The 23,901-nt window shown below is 43.8% G+C and overlaps 1 non-coding gene across 1 annotated transcript; it reads left to right on the top strand.

Moving 5' to 3' along the window:
* The first annotated feature begins 5,387 nt into the window (after positions 1–5,387).
* Trnak-cuu lies at positions 5,388–5,460 on the top strand. Its single transcript has one exon. It is a non-coding gene; the product is annotated as a tRNA-Lys (tRNA).
* The last annotated feature ends 18,441 nt before the right edge of the window (positions 5,461–23,901 follow it).

Here is a 23,901-nt window from a genome sequence, read left to right as displayed (position 1 = left end):
CTTGCGAAAAGAATGTGAGTAGCTATACTTTTCACGGTGAACGCTTGTTATGCATAACTGATAATCAAAATAATCGTTTTTTTGGGAAGTATTTCTTTCATCACATTTTTGTGTGGTGAGTGAAAAAGGGTCAAGCAAATAGTTTCATTAGGTGGGGAAAAAGGGCAAATAAATTGATTAATTTCCTTTACATAAATTCTTCCAACTCGGCGATGAAGCTGCTTTCGGAGCAAATTAGGTTCTCGTACCTTTCCACCTGCACCGCTCGGTAGTCGCCGTATGCACAGTCTTATCGCTTATTACTTGATCGCTTTTCATTACTGCACCCTCTCTCTCTATACTTCTAATCGCCTTGCTGTTGATTGCCCGTTGCGTGATGAATGAAAAAGAAACGGTGCCCAGGATGTTCGCCTGTTCACCTGACCACGAGACTCCTTATTAGAGCGACCCGTTTGTTGTGCCCTGTAGTAGTGGAAAAGAAAATATTTCCTTTCTGTTTGATTTATGTCGAACTGAAGCGATAGTGTATACCCCTTCTTTTCTGCCGTTTTTTTTTGAGACTTTGAACGATTGTAATCCTTTTTCAACCCGAAAGAACCCGTTCCTCGGTAGATTAATTAGGCATGTAAATTAGGACGTAAGCGATCCTGCACTCCCGTTGCTTCCCTAGCACGCACGCAACAACGAATCATTACCATTGGGAAGTTTGGCTTTATCAACTCACCAATTTACACCACGATAAGATCACACTGCTGGTTTCACTCTCACCCGCTCACCCGGTTGGTTGGAATGTTTCCTTCCGCCCGCTGTTGTCGATTGAACGTGCGGCAGAATGTTTATTACACTTCATATCCTGAAACAACATTTCTTTCCTCCTTTCTAGGGCGATGCGTAATTTTTGAGTGTTTCGTTTGCTTTGTTGGCGAGCAAAAGTATCACGGGACACGGAACTAGCAGTGAAGTGGAGATACTTTTTTAACAATGATGCTTCCTTACCTCTCTTAAGCTTATCATCGCCTTATCATGCAAGATTAAATTTTTTTGTTGTTCGTGCGAGACAATTTCTCTTCACTTTCACACCCACCAGCCAATTACGGTTGTAGGAATAGGATGCTTCACAGGAATATGTCTCAGACAAAGGGGAGCGGTTTCCAAATTGCAGCACGAAATAATGATGATAATAATGATTGTAATTTTATTCTGTTTCCTAAATTATTAAAATATTCAATTCACCATCCCACCACCCGTTGTAGGCTGAGAGTGTTTCTCGCACGGGGTATGACAGACAGGGTTTCTTCACGGTCATGGGTGGAGTTTTTTCAACGTCTGAAGCTGGAAGAACCATTTTCTACTGGTAATGGTTTTGTAAAGTGTATGAAAAACGGGAGGCTTTTGATGGCAAAGGGGAGCAAAAAGCAGGAAGTGTTTATTTAGATGAGAAGCAGGTAACAATGGTTAATATTTCGCCAAAAATATTCATCTCACTGTACAATGTCAAGGTTCGGTGGAGGAGTGGAAGAAGCGAAATTAAAGTATCCTTGAACTGAAGTGCACCATGTAGAGGGTATTTTAGTAGATTTGCTTTGAATTTCCTTTTTCGGTTTGACAGGAAGACATAGCGTTTGACAGTTATTAGTTGGAGGAATCGAAGGAGGCGTAGGAAATGGTTATTTTAAATAGTACGTTAAATCGTTTGAAATCAAAATCAGAATATTTTCACAAGATAGAACTAGCATTTAAACTGTAAATAGTTGAATTGCTATTCTAGCTCATGACTAGAGGCAGATAAAAATGGTTTGAATTTACACAAAAATAACTTTACTCAAATGAAACTCTCGAAATCATTACTAAAAGCACTCAACGTTTGACTGCAAAACAAGTTCAAAAAACACCATATCGTTCGTTTGGCAAACATAATTTTTAAAGTGAATCTTCCTTTCCCCACCAACCGAATCCATTAATGCTAAAGAAAAAAGGGGTAAAAAGCAAAGATTGGCAAACGGAACGACCAACAAGCCCCCGTAACAACAAATAAAAACCCCGGTAGAACAGCAACAAATGTTTAAAAATGTTGTTTACGGTACGGTGCGCGCTGCCCTCCTTGCACCGTTCGTGTTGACTTTGTGCAAAAGAGGACGGACGACGACCACCGGCACCATTTCCGGCACGTATCCTTTTTGTATTTGTTCGGGTGGCCAGTGTCGCGCCAATTCCATTTCTTTTCCATTTCTGCTTGTCCCAATAAAACTAAAAAAAAAAAAATGAAAATCTCCTGCGCTTGCTTGCAAGAAGAAAAACGCCAAAAAAAAAGTAAACATTTCCGCATCCGAGTGCAAGGGAAAAAGAGTGTACTTTTATAAATTATGATAAATTTATGCAACGAGTATATTTGGATGATGAAAATTTCCTTCCACTTTCAGTATGGGCGGGATGGCGGGTACTTTTCCCTCGCTTTCCTTTGCTATGTCTCCTCAGTACTTTTTTGTTGTTGTTAAGAGACAGTATTTTTTCGCCATTAAATGGGAAACTTTTGAAAACAGAAGGGAAAAGGCTGGCTGGCTGGTGCGACGGAGAGAAAGAGGAACCATATTTCTTTGTTGTTTGTTGTCGGGAAAATTGTTTGCTCAAGTAGCACCAGCAGTCGGAGGCGCATTCAAACATGTTGTTTAAGTAATTCATTACTGTGTGTGCTTCCTGGTTGGGTTTTGTAATTTTAATTTGTTACGACGCTTGTGCCCATTCATCCAGCTCCATCCGCTAGAGCCTTTGCCGACTGCGGGAGGAGGGGGCTGCAATTTGCAAATCTTTGTCACACACGTGCTAGCTGGTGAAGGTTACTTTTATTACAAATGCACGCAATAAGTGCACGTTACTGAGTGAGTGAAGCAAAATAAAGTAAAAAGATAGACACTTTGCTTCATGCGCGGCACCAACCTCGAACAGAAGTATGGCACTGTTGTGTTCGTAGTGTGCGCACTCGCGTCTCCTGTCAGTTGCATTTGCATAATGATTTTTCCACTCATCTGAATCCATCTGGATGATAGGACACAAGCCGTGGACAAGTCTCAGCGTCCTGAAGCGTCTGAGCCATGAAAACCGACATCGTTGCGCTCTATTTGCGGCGCTCACATCACGGCGTCCTGACGGCCGGATTTGGATGTATGCAATGAAGATGATTTATGATCGAAACCTAACTTCAGCTGACCGTTAACAAGCTCCAAGTAGGCGAGCTGGCAGGCATGATGGAGGTGGGTTTGTTCCCATTTTCTTAAGTGAATCCTGGAGCTACCAACATCAACACAACATTATCACATCATCATCATCATCATCATCGGCGAAGTGGTGGTGGGCATCATTTTCGGTCCGGGACAGATAAATCCGGGACTGTTCCGTTTTTCCTTTTCCCAACCAGTTAGTGTCCGATTTTCGATTTTCGAAGTTCCTGGTCCTTCGAGGTTCTTGCGCGTCGAGTAGCGTAAGCTTACACGATATGGTTGCCTTTGTCCAGGGGGAAAAAACCACTTTCACGAGTGAAGGGGTTGAGCTGGTGGACTGAAGAAGGTCGTTCGTTGAGGCTGCCTCAAAACACCGAAAAGCTTCCCACTTCCGCAACCGAGAGCTGTTGTTGGGCTGTGTCCCAACAAAGAAAAATAAATATCCTATCACTGCTGAATAATTCATGAAATTTTATTGCATCGAAGCTGTTTCTCTCCGTGAGTGAGTGGGTGGGATTGGTGGTTCTCTTCCCCATGCCATTACTAGTCCTTTTGAAGGAAATTCTACTTTCAGTTGTTGGGGTTTTTTCCACTCTCTCTCTCTCTCATCTCTCCCCACTTTTTCACTGTCCACATCCAAATCGTAAAAAACTCCCGTGTGCACTTCAGCGCACTTTGAGGTCCTTTGCTGGGATTTCCCCAGTCCCCACAGCACACCCTGCAGCGGTTCCTGTGCGGGTTTTAATGTGTTGAAGTGGCAACCGTCCCTTTCCGGACATCTTCCCGTATAGGCAGGTTTTCCTTGATGCGGAAGAACACATCCAAGTGGTTTCTGTCCTGCTTCCAGCGGGCGGACTCCCGGGCAGGAATTATTGGATGTCAGAAGTCAAACCAGATACCAGCCACCAGATGCCATTTGCAACACAAGAAGAGACGTTGCTGGGACGTTGCTGCGGATTACATGTACATACCATTACATTAATGATCATTGAAGCGTGGCCCGATAAGCACCGAACGTCTCTTACTATCATAGCATGCATATGGTTACCGTTCTTCCCCTCTCCAAGCAAACGTATGCAGAGAGTCAAGGATTCAGTCCTATCAGGACTCTCTCTCTCTCTCTATCTGGTGGATGTGTTTTATCTTCCCTGAAGACGCTGGATGATGATTGTGATAATTAATTCGACCTCGGATACTCGGAAGCCTTGGCTGGATCGCTTAGTTACTGGTGGCTTCTGCTGCTGCTGCGATTAATGACGTTTCTGGTCTTGTGGTCTCATTTTTCTTTGACAGCATTGACAGGCTGGCGGTGGTAGTGGTGGTTCATTTAGATAGGAGAGTGCTTCGCTCGAGAGCGTTCTTCAAACGTTGGTGAAGAACTGATTTTTTGTGAGTGTGTTTGCTTGCTATACCAGCTACCTGATACGGTCTTAACACATCCCAACGGTACTGCAAGATAACGAGTGTGCCCTTTCCACCGAGCTCTTTCTTCTAGGGAGAGCAACACACAAAAAAGTAGGAGAAATTTAAATAATACTTCCACTAAAGGCAATAAACCTTTGGTAAATATCACGTTTGTGAGACGACTTAACAGCGTTCTGTGCGAGTGCGCGCTCGTGTGTGTGTGTGTTGATGGCGCTTACGCACGCAAATGCTTGGAAGGGGCCCCGGTCTGACCCTGGGATGTTGGTGGTGTATAAGATCAAGATATTTTTCAAGAGAGATTTCCAACGCTTTTTTAATAATAAACGCACTTCGCACGCCATCCTCGCTCGCTCGCTCGCTCGCTCGCACAGCCGTCCTTCGTTGTAATTGGTTGCGTTTTGAGTGTAATGTTTCATTTTTATCACGATGAAAAATCAGATGTCATACATCAAAAAGGTTCGGACTGACCCGGGGGAGGGGGATAAGGTAAGGAAGGCCTATCAAAATGTTTTGGGTGGCTGGTGGATGCAAATTTTGTCCGATTATCAAGCTACTGTTTAAGGTCCTCTCCCTTTCCTTCTCTCGCAAGGGTGTTTGAAGAGGTGGTACAAGTGCGTTTTAATTAGAAGGAAATGGTTATTGCGCGACGGAACAGCAATGTGCAAGTGTTACGGTGCGTGTCGATAGGGAGAGGTGATGAAGATGAAAGGCATAGAAAATTATTTATAGAAGGCAGGTCTTCAACAAGCCCGGCTAGCTCAGTCGGTAGAGCATGAGACTCTTAATCTCAGGGTCGTGGGTTCGAGCCCCACGTTGGGCGCTGTGAAAATAGCTTTTTCTCCATCCTCCACCAGAAAAGAGATGTTTTAGAAGCATTTTTTATGTATAAATAGATACATAAAAGCCAATTATTAATAGAAAAAGGCTATATGGTATGCCTAAATGTCGAGTCATTCTGAAGAAGAAATAGTATTTTTGTTTGTTGTATTTATAGAACCTCGGAGCTAGGTTTCCCATGGCAACTGCTTCTCCTGCTCTTCATTCTTGCCTGCTGCTGCACCCAACCAGTTCACCAAAAGAAAAACAAAAACCCAGAACTCCTCGAGAAAAATCATTCACTGTCGCTCATAAAACTGTGCCGCTCCACAACAATTTATGCCACTATCTTTATGGAATTAGAAACTATCAACCGCAACCATTTGTGTGTCGGGGAGATTGCTGTGGGGGGGGTTTTTTATGGGCACGAGGGCAAATAAAAAGCTTTTGAGAAGATTAGCAAAAATCCACGCAGAAGTAGTGGTAAGTGTCCTTGGACTGGTTGTGTGTTTGTGTGCGCAGAAATATAGAGCTGAGAGTGTTTGGAGTGGAATGGAACAAGATTTTCCTCTTTTTTTATAGCGGCCCATAGAGTCTCAGGCTTGTAATATGTTACACACACACACACACACATTTTCGGTTGGAAGGGGTTTTGGGATAAATTCTTCAACGACTTTAGGATTGCTTTACGGTGCTATACCGTGGTCCATGGGCACCGCGACCACACTACCTCTCATCTGCGGCTTAGTATTAATTAATTTGTGCTTATTTTCCTTCCGAATTTTGGGCGGCAAATTATTCCGCGCTCGGAACGGTTTACGGCTGCGGTTAGGAGGAAGTTTTGTATGTGTTTTTTTTCTCTCTGTTCGTTCGTTTGCTTGCTTGATGGTTGGTTCAACCCCGCACGGGCCCTCACACATTAGATTGGGTCGCACTTTTACGATCGACTTCGATCGTAAAATATAAAATTTTTATTAATCTGCCGAGAGCGCGCGCGCGCGCGTCCGCCCTGGGATGGCGCAATTGCGTCAAACGGGTATGCAACGAGCCGGGCCTATGACCGTATGGCCGTATCGAAGAATTTTTATTTTTTTCGGGCTGTAAGATTACAAACACCACCCAACCCCTCCGGTGGTGGTGTTTTCCACTGGTTTTAACTGCCTTGTGCTTTTTTTTCGGGACTGGATTTTGTGGGTAGTTTTGTTGTTTCTCCACTTCAGCACGCAGCTTTACGAGCGGAATATTATCCTTCTAATTTGATTTTTATTTGCCTTATACGGTACCATTTCGACAGCCGCAAGTGGGCAAATGCGCGCTTGTTTGTATACCGTCCCTTAACCGACCGGGGGCTGCTTTACGACGCGCGGACCGCTTTCCCGGCCGTTTTTCCGCTGCATTCTTCGCGCCACTCCACTCCTTTTGGGCCGTGAGAATCATTCACACACGTCGATCGTAAAAGGCGTCGTTTAACCTCTTTCCTTCGCTGTTTTTTTTTAATTTACAGTAAAAATGGAAATATGAAATGAGCAATTGTCTGCCCGCCGGTGGACTTATTTGCGGGCTCGATGGGGACAGTACACCCCGCAGACGCACACAAACAACAAGCGAGATACACATGGCTGCCAATTGGATGCATCTCGTGTTTTTTTTTGTGTGTGGTTTGGTTGCGGCTCAAGACAAATTAAGACATAACAATAAAACGAAAAGCCCCAGAACATTGCGGATAAACTTTGCGGCGAGGTTTGGACTATAAAAATCGAGTCGCCTTGTAGGCTGTAGCGAAAATAATAACGTGCGGCTTCATAAACCCTGCCTCTGCATGAGGTAGTTTTCTGGTGGCACATGTAATTTGGGGAGGAAAACTTTGATAACATTGCAGCACCAAACCTTGGTCGTTGAAGATGTGTTGGTTGTGTGCTTTGAAATTGATACAAAAGATAGTTTCTATTTGTTGTTTTACATTTTCTATGACGCTATATTCCGTATCCCTTCCAAATCTTTATCTACTAGACTCAATTGTACACTGCCTTAAGCCTTAAGAAATATTGGTCCATGGCAATAATATGCTGCTAGTACAAAATGCAAATTTTTCATAAATAATCGTGTACACAGCAAATGCATCAAATTTTCATTATTAATTTGTAGGCCTGTTTGTCGCTAAAGCTCGGGTTGCAGCTCGAGTGAAAGTCAAAATTTGTTAGTTTTGCTATAAAGTCATTAAATATTAATCAGAATATGGCTTATCGTACACCAAAAGATAGCAAATTTAAGCTATAAAACGTACAAATATATTGAAATAAATGCATTTTATTTTGTGATATCCCGGTGACCATTATTTCCCGCACCGTGAAAAAGGGGGAATCACATTAAAATGCATTTATTTCATATTTTTAGCATGTTTTATACATTTTTTAATAGTTGGATAATTAAATTTCCTTTCTTTTGGTGTATGATATGGTGTATGATTCTAATTAATAGTTAATGAAATATAGCAAAACATAACAAAATATCAACTTAAATTATATTTAATATGGGCTTTCATGAGATTCAGTAAAATATTTGATTTATTTCAAAAGCTGTAATTTCTTAAAACAATCAGCATTATTTGCTATTAGGATTAAATTGTCCTTTTGACCTTTATTATCAATCCTCGATTATTTCACAAAAACCGTAGAGATGATTGGTAGACTATTATAAATTTACTTGAAAAGTGGTTAATGTCAATGAGAAATAATTTAATGTTTTCTAGAATTTTTATCTTTAAATGATGCTATTAACATTTAGTTTGTAAAACAACAGAATAAACAGTTCCTTAGAAATTACCCTTTTCCTATTTTTGATTGCTCTTAGAACTACAAACAAATCGCTTTAATCAAAGCGCCATGCCAAAATAAAACCTCCATCGCAGCACTGCACGTTTGCGCGTACCCTTGGTGAAAAGATAAAAGTAAGTCCATTGAGGGATGAATTAAATATTGTCACCAACCCACCAACCCACCATGATCGAGGGTGGTGGGGGGTCAACATTAGCAGCACATTTGCCAGCCAGCCAGAACACTTTACCTACACACCTACATCTAGCATCAGCAATCAGGGTCAAAGTGAACCCTGGACTGGAGAAGGAAAGGAACCTTCTTGACAAACCACCACCAACACCAAAAAAAAAAAAAAGGATAAAGATGCTGAACGTTGTACAGTGTGACACCAGCAAACCGTTCCAGTGGGAAAGGATAGCTTGTGTTTGCATAGCCTAGAGAAACACTTTACTTGCGAAGAGTGTGCGGGGGGAAAGCCTGTAGCACAGCGAAAAAAGGGATACATTTGCATTCGCGTAGTACTTAAAAAAACCCGAAAGGCGGATGAAAAGATTCGCCCGAAATCAAGGGCTTTTTCGTGGAGGGAAAGTTTTGCCTTTTAACGGGGTGTTTTTTTTTATTTTGGTGAACGGGCAAGGTGCGATGAATGTGGTGATGATGATGATGTGACGGTGATTTGGAGGGTTTGAAGTGTGTCAAGCGATGACAGACAGAGAACGTGTTGTAAACATTTTGTCACCGTAACAGCTCAACAACGGAAACATTTGAATCGATTTTTAAACTTATTTTTTAAGCAAAGAATTGTAAAGAATTGGTGCCTTTGAAATGTGCAAGAATGCCACAATAGTACCATAAACAAGCCATTGAAAGGCAGCTCTTAGACCTACCTTCAAAAACCCCTTTCATTTCATTGCCGTTCACTTTCGATCGCACATCGGTTTTTTTTTTTTATGTCATTTGCCCTCGACCCTTAAAGCACTTAACGATTAAAAGTGCGGCTCGAGCGGCATTTGCTGTTGTTGCCTCGTTGTCTTCCTTCACGCTTCCAGCCACGGCTGCCATCACTTTTGGCGCCCTGGTCAAGGTTCGTTTGCTCGCCACACTTAAAACGAAAGAAGAAAAAAACCCGCCCTGTACGAGAGATCACGATCGTGTAACGCTACTTTTCCACTGATATCGATCGCGCCAGCCGGACGGCCGGACGCATCTTCCTACCCCCCCGGGCCGGTTTCCGGTCCGCTGATTCGCAGCAACAGGAGGGACACCATGCCGACCCACGGACCCAATGAGCCATCGAAGAAACCGTATCAATCTAACTCGACTCCTTCGCCGCGACGGTTCGCCGCCGTACAAAGGTGATCTTGTGGGTCCGACCAAAGGTGAATGGGAGCAACCCTCCCGTGAGAGTGAGCCAGTCAGCCAAAGTTCAGCGATCGTAATCTGCCCCTTTAGTTGCTCGATCGAAACGGAATCCCCTCCCGCGAGGCACAGCGCCTTTTTAATGTTTTTTTACCCCTCCCGTCAGAAGGAACGACCGTACTGAAGTCATTTATTAAAGTCAGTCGCAATCGCCACTCATCGTTTCTTCCGGGCAATTGGCACCTTGGCACAAGACGTGTCCGCGCGTGCGTGTGTGTAGCAAAACAGGGGTAAAGAAAAATGTGACTAAAGTACACCCGAAGGCCACAACCGTATCATTATTAATTAAAAAATATAATACACACACATAAGGACGAATGGAGAGGACCGAACTCAACCGCAAACGGAAGGGACGCACTCAGCTTTGCGTCTTTGCGTCGGGAATGGGGAAAACAGTTTGCACCTGCCCGGTTTCGCGTGCGGCGCATTATCCTGCGATGTCCTGCGAGCTTCCGTTAAAAACTGATCCGGTTTTTTTTCTACCGGTCGGATTGAGGTCGACGACGTCTCATCGAGGTCATCGTACGGGTCCGGGAGGGGGGAGAGGCAGAAGGAACACACAAAGAAGCAACAACGAGCGATCCTTTCCTTTCGCTTATCATCCATTTACGTTTCCCTTTTTCGCTTTCTTTCTGTGCTCTGAGTTTATCTTTCCCCAAAAGAACCACCCGATAATGATGTACAGGACACAGCTCCCTTTTTGTCTCGTGTGTCTGTGTGTTTTAATTCTTGATTCCCGCGTCGCAAAGGTCCTTGCAGCTCGGCCCAATTGGCAGGACACGGTGGCCGTTCCGGGTCTTTGGAAATGGTACTTCATTGTGAGTTATTTCGTTCCGTTCCTGGCGGCTGTCGCTCGCCCTCTCCCTCTCTGTGTGTGGCTAATGCATTTCACCTGTTCGTAACGTTTATTAACGTTATGAAACGGTAGGTCGAGGTCGAGACTCGCATACACTGAACGGAGCCTTGCTGCCGTGCTGCTTTTAGACTCCTAATTGGCAGCATTAAAAAGCGTCCCATTGATGTAAGATATGGAAGTTGAAGTATGTTCTTACGTTTAATTGAGGCGAAAGATGACGAAAAGCATGCGAAGGACTTTTTCGGCAGGATCTTTGTCTCAAACGGTTTTAACCGCCTCGGGGAGAAAGTTTTGTTGATTTAGAAGAGTATTTAGCGAAAATAAAAGTTATTTCGAGATCAAATGACGTCACAAAATGGTTTATTTGACTCATGTGAAGGTTCTGGATTGTTTAAAAAATCTAATTAGTTATTTCTCCTATTTATTTGAATCATTTGTTGCTTGTTGGAGCTTTGTTGTCGATTAGTTATATAAAATATTAATGCAAATCTAAGCTAGTTTTAATGAATAAACATCTTTTAAAGAGTTTTTTTTCATTTTCTATTTGTTCTTATTTATTTATTCATATTCTTATTTATTTCCATTTTCATGTTATGAATATCTTTTAAAGAGTTTTATTCATTTTCTTCATAGATATGACCAAAGTCTTCTTAATTTAGAGGTTGAAGTGTCCAATACGTTATAGCAAAAAGTGTGAAAAGACCTTTTTTTATTCACGAGGGATTGCTTTGTCGTATTGGTTAAGTGAAAAAGCCTTAAACAGTTTCATGTAAAGTGTAAGTCGTTTCATCACTGTATGAATTAAGGGATTATTGTGTCTTAGGTACACTTATGGACATTTGTACAATGTTGGTTAATTTGTTCTATTTGATAAGGTTGAAATATATCAAGAAAAGTTAGAAATATATGGCAATTGTAGTTCAAAACAAATAACGACCTCATTAGGAAGGCCAAAAGATGGAAGTTGATTGAACGATGGTTGAGTTCCGATAATGTTTCTTTTTAATGAATTTTGTCCCCAGCCAAGGTTATTCGTTTGTGATGTATATTTACGCTACAATGTGTAAAGTAAAAGAATAACTTTTTGTCATGTTATGGTTATGGTGGACCAAATTTAGCCATCTATCAACTAATATATTATACAGAATTAGATTGTGTACTCTCGGAATTAAATTTTCTGTAAATTGATTCTATTCAGTTGATATTGCCTTAATAGCTATTGCAAACAAAACATCGTTGGTATATTCTTACAGATTCAATGCTTAATCATTTGCCAAAAATAGAGATCATTCATTTCCAGAAAACTAGTATTCCAGAAAAAAACTACTATCGTTTTAGTTCCAATGATTTCAAACAAACCTTTTTCATGGAGTCTTAGTCTTGAGCTACTTGCTTTCATACTTAGTGCTTAATTTTAATTAAATATTAAGGCCTATACTTGAACAAACTTTCAAACATTCTTTAAACTTCATTTACACTAGATGAGACGAAATGTTCAATAATTTAATATTAGTCCAATGACTCCCAACTCCAAACCAAGGGCGAAAGCGTATCACCGCTTTATCAAACGCGATCATTTTCCAGCCTCATTTACACAATGTGCAATAACACCGTTTAACCGCATTCAATTTTGACGTCCGTTCGAGCGCCGTTCGGGGTTTTATTGCGCGCAATCAGTGCATTGCAGCGAATCTCCAGAGATCCGCATCGCATCACGACTGGCGCTTTTGCGCAAACGCCCATCATCAGCGCCCGCGCGCGCACTTGTGGACGAAACATGCACCGCCTGCCACGATCCAGCAGCGTGCACATTGCGCGGAACGTCCCGCCGCGTATCGGTATCGGTGGTGTGTGTGCGCTGCGTCTCCATGGGCAGGTGGAATTAATTCGCACCGGCGCAGGAAATTCGCATTACATTCGCCCTCCCCAAAACGGCACGGAAATGCATCCGATGGGAGCGGGCGGAAGGCCTAACGCTGCCTCAGCTGCCAGCGGTTGGTGCAAAACAATAACAGTAATGTGCAGCGCAAATAAAAGAAAATATTATAGCCCCTGGTGGGCAGTACAGTGCAGTGTTTGTGTGTGTGTGTGTGTGGGTCCGGTTTTTGTTTCTCTCCACTGTGTTAATTCAGCTGGGGTTTTTCGTTGTTGTTGCTTTGTGCAGCTTTTCCACCACAAACAAATTGCCATTTCAATTGCCCGAGGTGGACGCAAAAGGGGGGGAGAACGGGGACCGTTGTTGCGTGGGGACATTGAAAAATCAGACCGGACTTGGCAGCCCCCCCCCCTCCCCCACACACACACACGCAAGTCAAGGGAGAGAGAGAGGCAAACAATGGCACCGATGGACACACAAAACGCCGCACGACACGCCGCAATGTTGTAAACTATGTTGCGTGCATTTGTTTTGTTATTTTCTCTTTACCGCTTCAACCCACCCCCACCCCCTTGCCATTACATCAAGGGATGATGGTCATACCGTGGCGACCGATCGCATTCGGAGCCCATGCCGTGCAGCACAATTTTTCTATAGAGCCATTTTGTTTCCGCGCTTGGCTGCTCAAGTAAAAATTTTAAATAGTTTTATATATTTTTTATTGGTGCTCTTTTCTGCTTCCTTCCCTTTGTGTTTTCCCACCTTCCTTTCTCCCCTTCCTATGTCTCATGCATCAGCCCCAACGATGGTATGATCGTGTTATTTCCCCCGTTGCCGCTGTCCGGATGCAGTTTTGCTGCCATGGGCTTTGGTAGAGTGTTTTGCTCTTCTCTTCACTATTTCCAAACAAAGATGCGCTCACTGTGTATGTGTTTCTGCTGCCTTCGATAGGGAATTATAAATGATAAACACCACCGGGGCCGGACCATATGTTTGGAGGATTAGCGTTGTTGTTTTTTTTTTCGCCACTCACCAAACACGGATTGCAACGCAGCTAAGGTGTACGGCTCATTGAGCTTCGTTAGCCGGCGAGACAGAGTAGAAAAGGTTCACAAATTCGACTCTTTACGACTTTGGTTGGTTGGTTGGTTGGTTGGTCATCTTAGGGCCGCTTGCTCTGCACTCGCGGTAAGCTTTAAACACATTTTAACGCACCATTGTGCCGGCTGGCTGTGTTGTGCCGGCTGGCTGGTGGTTGGGCTGGCAACATGGGTAGTGATTTAATTAGGAAGTCAGCGCTGGAACACACTGAAACACTTCGGCCGCGCGTTCGCAAGTGTCATTTCTTTAAATGTATGCCATAAAATCACGCTGATCATGCACCGTTACCGCCCTTGGTGGTGGCGGTGGTGGTGGTGCTTGTGCACTGTCATGGTCATGGTGTTTTGGAGGGTTTTTTTTTTAGTTGGATGGTGCTGATGATTAAGGTGAGTGAAGAATAATATATTATTGCAGCCTGTAGCAGCAGGAGAAGGTTACATTGCACATCAAAAGTGGGACGTTGCAAATTGTTTGCTTGTTGGGTGATTTTATTGCATCTGATGGGATCAGTTATAAGTTATATAGCGCTTGATGGAAAGGAATGGGAAGAGTCTCTTGAAGGGTTTCTCTTTTGAGGGAAACTAAACTCTTCAAGGGGGGTTTTAAATGATTTAATAAGGAAGCAACGCAATGGGATGACTCGCAATGTCAAATGTTTGGTGTTGAAATGTATCTTACAGCTTTGAGGGCTACTCTGGGATAGTTCTTTATATTAAACATAAATCAAAGTTTTAGCATCCGCATCTTCAATTTTTACACACTATTCCCCCCATTCACTACAAGAATGTAAGCTGCACCCGGTGCAACCTATAGCCATCCTTTGCGTTGGTTTGCATCGTCGACCAACTCCACCTCGACGCTGTCATGCGCAGTTTTGAGCTTTTTTCGCGAAACTTTTACCACCCGGAAAGCCCCCCATATTCATCTCGTTCGTTCTCGGCGCTTTGGCTGGTGTGCTTTTCCGATAGTTTAGTTCTCCTCTCTCATTTCATCGTCTATCCTCCACTATAAGAGCTTGTGTGTGTGTGTTTTTTGTTGTTGTTGCAAAATTGTTCACACCAAGCCACCGTCGAAGCCATCGGTCGGAAGGTCATTCCGTTCATTGCTACCCTTTTGCACCCACCCGCTTTGGGTCCATTGTGACGGCTGCTGATGAGTGTAATGTCTTGAAGCGTACCTTCATGATATAGGCGATGGTTTTCTGAACATCTAAAATGAGCGAACCTACAAAAAAAACCACTCCGCCCTGAACAATGACTCAAGCGAACACAGTTTTGTGAAGCTCATGTACGAAATGACCCTTCCGATGGTGTAAACATGTGTGTGTGTGTATGTGTGTGGAATGTGCAGAATAATAAAATTGCAATTAACCGATTCCCAGCCATTGTCTTGTTGGGTGGGTCTTGTGGGACGCAGTTGCAAGTGCAGTTTTTGTGTCGGTGCTCCCCAGCTCTGTTGTCCGTCCAGCGTGAGTAGACACCGAGATGCATCAGCTACACCTTTACATCGTCAAATCGTACGCACAACGACCATTTATTGTCCGGCTGTGTAAGAGCAAAACCTTGCCCTTTTAAGAGGGGATTTATTTGCGAGAATGAAACTCTAAACTAAGCCTGCGGGTGCGAATGTGAGTTGTGTGGGGCCCATCGGCCCTCGCTGGTCGATTCATTAGTTGGGTGAGCTTGTTCGTTGGGTGGTGTTTTTTTTTTTTTGAGCTATATTTGCTGCAACTCGTTGGTGAGTTAGGGGTGAGAAACTGGGGGTAAAAAACACGAAAGGAAAATTCTTTAACAATAAACATGTTTCCTCTCAAGTCCCCGTCATGGATCGGAACATCGGGACATGATGTCTCAGCTGTCATAGTTGTGTTCAGGATGGGGAGAAGCAAACATTCCATCACAGAAGGCGCTGTTTCTTACCAGAGCAACAAAAAGCTCAAATGTCAGTTTCACGCTGTTGCGTTTGACAGCACGATGAGTGGTGTAAATTCACATTTTCAAAGAATACTTTTGAGCATCGCAAAATAAGTAAAAAGTAAGTAAACTATGTAAAAAGCTAAAGAAAAGAATCTTTTTTTTTTATAAACAAATGGAAATTTTTAGCCGTAGACGCTTCTTAGATATAGCAAGTCAAGTAGTTTTGAAAGAACAGAGGCCTTCCGTCATCATCATCATCATCTGCGTTATTATCATTAACGTTGTAGTCATCGTCATGAGGGGATTGTTTCCGTAAATAATTATCCCATCCATAACCGCATCACCCCTAGCTGTATTGTTGGCCGGATATCCAAATGGGTGGTCATTTTTCTGCGTATCGCCTCTTTTCGGCCTGGGTCCGAGATTTTCCCACCAGCTTTCAATAATCGCTGCTCTGCACCATACGTGTGAGACTGGCGAAGTTGAGTTTCAATGCAAGCAAAGCACCGTACAAAAAAAAAAAAAAAAACCCGCAAAAAGTTCTCTCGTCCCTCCAGAACACGGAACATGGGTGGCATGGTTGCGCCCGGTCACGGTCACACTCCTCCGTTCGCAGGTGCTGGAACACTTTTGGGGTGGCTCCATTGCACACGCACACCCCATGGCAGGCGCATATTATCGGGGCGGTTGCATACGCCCGATCTGCCTGCTGGGTTGGATTGTGGCCAGTTTTCCAGCACGTTGCACCCAGCGCTGATGATCGAACCTTTCCATGGAAGGTGCATGCCCGAACCAAGGGGAGGGGGCTTCTGCACGGAATGTCCCGCAGGTGAAAAGCAAACACACATACCCAGCAGCAGGGACTGGAAAGAGAAGGAGAGGAGAGCGATTGAGGGCAAGTCACAGTTTGCGTTTTTTCGGTTCCGACTCTTTTTTTTGTGTTATTACTTTTTTTATTTTTTTGATTAATGCCCGGATAGCATGCCAATCGAGCGAACGGGCAACGTGCAACGGGCGTGCAATTTAACGAGACGTTAAAACAAAGAACGTGCCGAATTCATGTGAGCGCACGGCTTTGGCGCGTTTTTCTGCTGCAGCGTCTCATAACTCACACCCCCCCCCCCCCGCCCCTCGCGATTTGGTTGCTGTTAACAACAGCTTTTTTTGTTTGTGTTAATCTAGCCATATCAAAAGCACAAACACACACTCACACGATAAAAAAGTGCATCGAAAGTAGCGCAGGAGGTGTGAGGTTCGGTCTCGATATGATTGTTCAGCCGATGCCATGCCAAATGATGAAATTTAACTCGCACACGAACTGGCTGTTCGGTGGCATTTGCGAGCGTGTTTTACCGATTCAACTTGTGGGATTGGATGTTTGAAAGAGAACAAAAATACATTTTAATTGATCAAATGCAATTCCACCGATGAATGCAATTCAAGAAATGTTCCAAAAGAATGAAGTTTTTATAATATACAGTATAGATGGTCCTGGTACACATTGCTGCAAGCATTACGGGCGTTGTCTCTTTCAATATTGGCATATTAACATTTTTAATTTGGAACAGATATAGATCAATTGTGAAGAATTATTGCAAGTGAAATAGATTTTAAACCCATACCATTAGTGGGACTGATGAACTGATGCCGGTCTTGGAACAGATCCTTGGAACAAAATCTGATCTTGAGCTCATACCATCCTTAGTTCATTCAGAACCCATACCAGATCCCAGACCCATTCCATATCCAGGAAATGATACTGAACCCAAATCGCTCCTGGAACTGATCCCCGGGCAATATCGCCACCCTGAAACTCCTTCTGAACCTGTACCGATCCTGCAACTGATAACAATTTCAATCCCCTAAAGGTCCTTTAAGCAATACCTCACCCATAACATTTCTGGAACTGTTCTGTCCTGCCAACTCCCAATAGTATCTCCAACTCATACAAATCCTAAAACTGATCCTGAATCCATCAACCGATCCAGGAAATGATTTTGAACATATATCGGCTCTAGAATTTAACCAGAGCCCAAGTTCCTAGAACTGTTACCATAGCTGCTCAAACCATTCCAGAAACTAACATCAAATCCAGGTTAGTTCCACAAATTATACCCTTTTTAGTACAGTCTCAAAAATGTCCCAGCCAAGCACTCTGGAACCGAACGCATTACAAACCTGTCACGTTACAGGAAACAGATACACAGCACCTACTGTGATCTGGCAACCTATTTGTCTTATCATATTTGTCGATGAAACTATTTCTGCTAGCATTTTTTTGATACTTTCGGAATCTCATTAGAATTTGTACAGGTTGATGATTTACTAATTTCGTCTTCCTTGAAATATAAAACAAAAATTAATATATTAAGGCAGTAGGCATTAAACTTGAAGGTTCTACCTCAGAGCGATTAAAGACTTTCCTCTACCTCAGATACATGGCTTCAAAATCCGCTTGACGTTAAATTCCAAACCGTCATTTTTGAGCACCATTTTTTCCAACTCTTCCACCCTAATTATTAACTCCATATTTGTACGGACGAGAAAATTTCACCAGCACAAACATTTGTTCGCAATCAAGAAGCTAACGGTCTCCCCTTTCCGGCCCCACTCGAAGGGACTTCTTTCCTTTCAGCAAACAATAACCATTTCTTTTACGAAGAAAAAAAACACCCAAGGACCCAACCCCGTAAAACCCGATCGCACACAGGACCCGGAAGTCCGGAAACCCGGTCCCACGAAATTAAAACAAAGAACTGCGCCACAAAACAAAACAACACAAAACAAAAAACGCTCACCCGAAAAAGGAATCGGAAGTGTATGAAAGGAGCATAAAGTGACAGTACACATAACCTTCTTGGGATGACGACGACGACGACGACGACGACGGCGGCAGGGGATGGCAAATGTCCCGTCGGAAGGAAATCATGAATATTCAATGAGTTAAACGGTTTTACCAAATGTCGTGGCCGGTGATTCCGTCCGGCCCGCGGGGGTTTGACTGGTTAATAAAGCCCTCCCTCGTCCCGCCTGACCAACGGGTGTCGGTATGTGCGCATTTTGTTTTTTCCTGCACTGTGTGTCTAGTAGTGTGTCCTTTTTGCGGGGTGAGAGAAGGAGGAAGGAGGAGGGCAGCAAAGGTGAAGGATGAAACGGTCCACTGATCATCGGAGTGGTCCGGCTGCGGGAGCAAGAAAGACCGCTTTTTCGGCGGGGTCGGATCCCTTATCGTAACGATCGTTTCCCAAAAAATCCACCAAGAGCCTGTGGTGCTTGCGGTGCTCAGTTTCAGCCAAACAGCAGTTCTGCCATAAAAGTATGACCCTTCATCCCGCGGGCAGGACCTATCCGTGGGAAGATAAAGACGTTCGGAAGTGTGCTTGTTAGGGAAGTCACCGTTAAAAAGCACACTGACAGGGAGAAAGCTCGCCAGCTCGGTGCAAAGGAGAAATGTGTGCGCCATTCGATGCCAGCACCACAAACGCTTCGTGGGTCTTATGGAGTATTTCCCCGGGCGCTAGCTGAAGTCAGCTCGAATTAAATGAAAATTTGTTACTCTATCAGAACTTGTCGGCTTGGGGGTTTTTTTTTTCTGTACAACTACTTCGTGTTGGCGGGGGCCCGCGCGAGTGATTTGTGGGTCCGCCGATGAGTAGCCGATACGATTTCGGGGCCTGAACAGTGCGCTCTGGCATGCAATGTAGTGATTTCGGGTGACTTTTCCAGTGCCGTCGCCGCCGGAAGGACCCGGTTCCCTTTGCCGGAAGGAAGGGCGAATGAGGGACTGGAATTGACGGCCGCCGGTTGCGACAGTTTTCGGCCATCGTACTGAGGTACACGGCGATCGTCATCATCATCATCATCATCATGGTGCCGCAATGACCAACAATTGAGCGTGCACTCATTAATTTGCATAAGCCAACCCGAAGAGCCGAATTCGTGCTGCGGTGAAAGTGGGGACAATAATCATTGAACGTGGTCTGGTGAGGTTGCCGGAAAGGGTTCTGAGGTTTGGAAGAATGTCACAGGGTATAGGACTGCAGGGCAAAAGTACACTTAGTGGCAATAAAGTACAACACCTTTCCCAAACTTTCGGAACAACCCAAATCCCTCCCCATTGCGCGACAAACGATAAACGATCAGTCGATTCCGGGTTAACCATCCACCGACGACTGTACTTCGTTTGAACTCCGAGTACTCGCGGGGGCACGTGAAATGCTAATCAGCGGCGGGCACGTTTGAGTGTGCAGGACTGTTTACCCCGTTTTCACTGACCCGTTCTTGACTGACCGCCATTACCCGGGCCTGTGCGCAAAGAGGTAACAGTAACGAATGATAACGATCGAGCTGCGGACGATTCGAATCGCGCACTGCTGCTGCCGCCCAATTGTGCCATTTCATGTTCATGTTAAACCCGGGCAGCCACTTCACTGCAGTACTGCAGGGAAAGGTCGTACTCTGAATGTGTTTTTCTTTCCTTTTTTTTTTTTGGTAGACGGTGTTTTGGTTCGAATAGAATGGCCTTTCGACATAGTTAAGCCCTCCCGCCCTCACCCTAGTTTTGCTCCACAAGTGCTCCAATTGCGAACGATCGAAAAGTTACGTGACTTACGTGACGAACGGGATGGTAGACTGCATTTGTTCGGCGGTGTAATTGTAAGAAAGCAATTAAAGAGTTACACAAGCTTCGACTGAGAAGTCTGAGAAGAAGTTTTGGAGCAATTGTACTTCATCTATTTGCTATTTAGTGACAAAAGCGTCCGCACATTACCAGAATGATACGCTCTTTGGCGCTTACTTCAAGCTTTTCTATAACTTCCTTTTCAAATCCAACCGAATGTCAAAGGAACAGTGATTTAATCGCAAAGCAAAGGAGGCGATGAAGTTGGATATTCAAAAAAATCGTTACATTGTGTGAAATTCAAGATTCTTTTTTGAAGAGTGGCAAGAAAACAAGAGAAGTTAAAAGAAGAGGATTATAAAACACTTAGGTAAATACTATTAAATAAAATCTAGTAAAAAAATCTCTTAAAGAGCACTTATACTAGATGATTAACCAAATTAACTCAATCAAGGGGCAACATCATACCGCAAAGAGTCGAGAAAGTATACCAAAATTAAAAAAAAAAAAACAAACAGATAAAGATTGTGCAATGAATCCAGAACGCATGCAAAATTATTCCAATGATTCATTATTGCTCCCAGAACGATCATAATATTGTCCTCCCCTTTCCTCACTTCACCCAATAGTTGGCATGCACTAAAAGAAAGAGACTCACTTAGCACGCATAACAATGAATTATTAAAAGGTAATGGAAACAGGAAAGGAAAAGCCCGAAACAAACAAACCAACAAACGCACCGGGAAGAACTACCACCACCTACCCCTTTATTCGCGACGATGAGCTGCTCCTCGTGAATAATGCATTAACGATGCACAATCCGTGCACAATCGCTCCGGTCCCCTCCCGAATCATGCGGACACGGGGCACCGCCGGCAACACGTGAGCGGCCGTGATCATATTCATATTAAATTATTTTAATCACATGCAAAATGAAGGTGGATGAAAAGATGCTGGCTGTTCATTGTGGTTGTTGTGCTCTCGGGAGGGGTTTTTTGTTTTGTTTCCTTTCTTGCTGTCTGTTTGTTTATGTTCTGGACGCTCCGCGCGTCTGCACGCGTTAAACAGTAGCGTCGTGTTTTTTTTTGTTGAGTCTTTAAGGGTTTTTCTTTAAATTTCACTTCCCCAACTGAAGTACGGCTGGAACGCTTTAAGAACGCGTGTCCGGCATCGGTGCGGCAGCTTCATTATGCGGCTGGTACGCAGCGCGTTATCATTAGCGCAGCTGCTGTCCGATCGTATGCGCTCAATGCAGTCGGGTTCTTTCTTTGCGTAAGAACTGGGCCGAGACTGGACCGAACGAAACAGAGCAAGAAAAGCATCCAAAACCCAAGGATGAGTGGGCTATTAACTGGCTACCCATTTGTCTTACCGGGTGGGCCCATCCTCACCCTTGGCAGTGAACTGCTTTCCCACTGCACCGAGAAGCTGTTGCCATGCCCGAGCCTTAATCTTACTGCACGCAAAATCCAGTGAGTAAGGTTAGGATTTTCACTTACTGGTTTCCGAAAAAGCGGTTCCGCCAAAAAAAAAAAAAAACAATCTTTTTCCCTTCGTTCACGCTGCTACCCGGGGCTCGTAAAACTCGAAAGTTTACAAACAAATTGAATTTTTATTCAAAGTTCGTTGCATATTTTAAGATATCATTTGAATATTTTATACCACGGCCACGGCCACAGTGCTTTTGGCATGCCGACGGACGGACGGACGGACGGGCGAGTGTGTGTGTGTGTGTGTGTGTGTGTTGGAACCGCGCTACGGTTCCGCCTTGTTTATGAGGTGTTTGTTTCTATGATTATCTTATTATCGCGTTATAATTTCGGTATGTAAAACGATCACGATATGTTTGCCTCCGTGCTTCGCCTCTGTGTGTGTGTGTGTGTGTATGTTTACGACAACTTTGTGCTTCTGTGCTCATCAGCTCCAATTGTACGAGAAGAAAGAAGGAAGCAAAACGGCAGGCAGCAGCAGCAGCAGCAGCAGTACCATCAACCATCACCACGACACTCGCGCGCGCTCGAATAAAACCTCGAGCACACGCTTATGCAAATGCACGCGAACGATGATAATTTGTACCTCGCGGCTTATGAGATGATACCCGTGTGATACGGTGGAGGTTTGTTCCTCGGATTGGCTTCACTTTTTCCCGGGCGTATGAATGAACGAACGAACGAAGCACGGAACCATATTGCATCCGGATGGGGCGATTCTCGAAGGAGGAAGGTGGTGGAGGTCGCAAATGATGACATCGTCGCCTATCGTCAGTGTTAAGCAGTAATGAGTTTTGCACATAATTGAAGAGGTCGGTCGAACAATTTGGATAGCTTAATAGGTACGATTATATGCTGCGTGTGATTCGGTGCGTGTTTATTATGATTTGTCTACAAAAGGTTATGAAAGGCAGCATAGGAGTTATGTTTTATTGCAATATGGGATTAGTTTCATAATGCATGTTTGAGGCTACTTTCAAATTAAAAGGATAGCAAATGCTACAAAAAATCACACAAATCTTGCTAAAGTTTAGATTCCCTTAAACTTTTATGATATTTTTTACAATTGTTATCATTTTACGAGCAAACTCATTAATTCCAGTGTTGAAATTATGTCTCCAATTTAATTTATTTTAAGTGCTTCAGGTGTCAGGAGATTCACACGAATTTGACTGTTTTTTTTTTGTGTTTTTTATCGCTAAATGTTAAAATCTTCTTCGTTTATTTGGCGTAACGTCCTACGCGAAAATGCCAGGCCTATACAAAGGCTTTCGATACTTAATTCATTACCACGCAGCCGGTTAGTCAATCCTTGCTACGGGGAGATGGTCCCATTCTAGGTTTGAACCCATGACGGGGGCATGTTATTGAGTCGTTCGAGTTGCAGCACGGGACCACCTAACCGGTTACCAAGGACCGTTAAAATCTTGCATTCTAATGAATATTTTTAATGATTTCAATCATGCATAGGAATCAATTTCCAACCATTTACCTTCCTCTCTGACAATACGAATGAATATTACTTAATAGTGCTTTGTACCACATTTATGTATTATTTAGGGCATTTTACAGTCTCTACAAGCTCACGCTACAAGCAACTTGTTCCAGCATGCCATTATGTCCATATCACTGTACACCTATCGGGATCATTTCCCTTCTTCACACACATTATACCACAAGTTTCTCTAATTAAACCACGCACATTAAACTATTTTGTTTTACTCGATGGATTTTATTTAAATTTCTCATGTTTTTGTTACCGCAACCCGGGCTAAAATTAATAACTTCATTCCGCCCGCCCGCACACAACAAAACGTGTCTCGGGATGGTCCCATCAAATTATATCGCCCGGCTTTATATACATACATGGGCATGGCTTCTTCTCCCTCGTACGAACTCACCGCGGGGTTTTCCCGGTCCCAAACGCCACCATTGCCAGCGCGGCACGTCATTGAGAATCTCAAATCGTGCGTGCACACGAAAAGGAATGAAACCGTTTATGCGAATGTTTGCACCGGGCGGCCGGTTTCCCTCCACCGCGAAAGGAGAAGGTGCTGGCGTGGTTTAGTAAGTAATGCGCATACGTACTTACTTGCTCCCCCAGGTGGTGGAATTGGTGGTGCGGATTGGCGAGAGGGAATATATGTTTGTATTCAAACGCCCATTCCTCCTCGTGCTGCTCCCGCTTCCTCCCGCCGTTTGCGTTTAATAAAACAAACAGTATTTGCATTTGAAATTGATGAAATCATCATCATCATCGCGACCATCAGCTAGGTCGTCGGTTTCACCCCTGGAGAGAGGGGGATCACTTCACAACTTTTCGTTCGTTATGGGGTTTGATTAACTCGAG

The sequence above is a fragment of the Anopheles merus genome, chromosome 2L (genome assembly GCF_017562075.2).
Source record: "Anopheles merus strain MAF chromosome 2L, AmerM5.1, whole genome shotgun sequence".
NCBI classification, from domain to species: Eukaryota; Metazoa; Arthropoda; class Insecta; order Diptera; family Culicidae; genus Anopheles; species Anopheles merus.
Note: the sequence above shows the minus strand (reverse complement) of the source record. Positions and strands in the feature narration are given on the sequence as shown.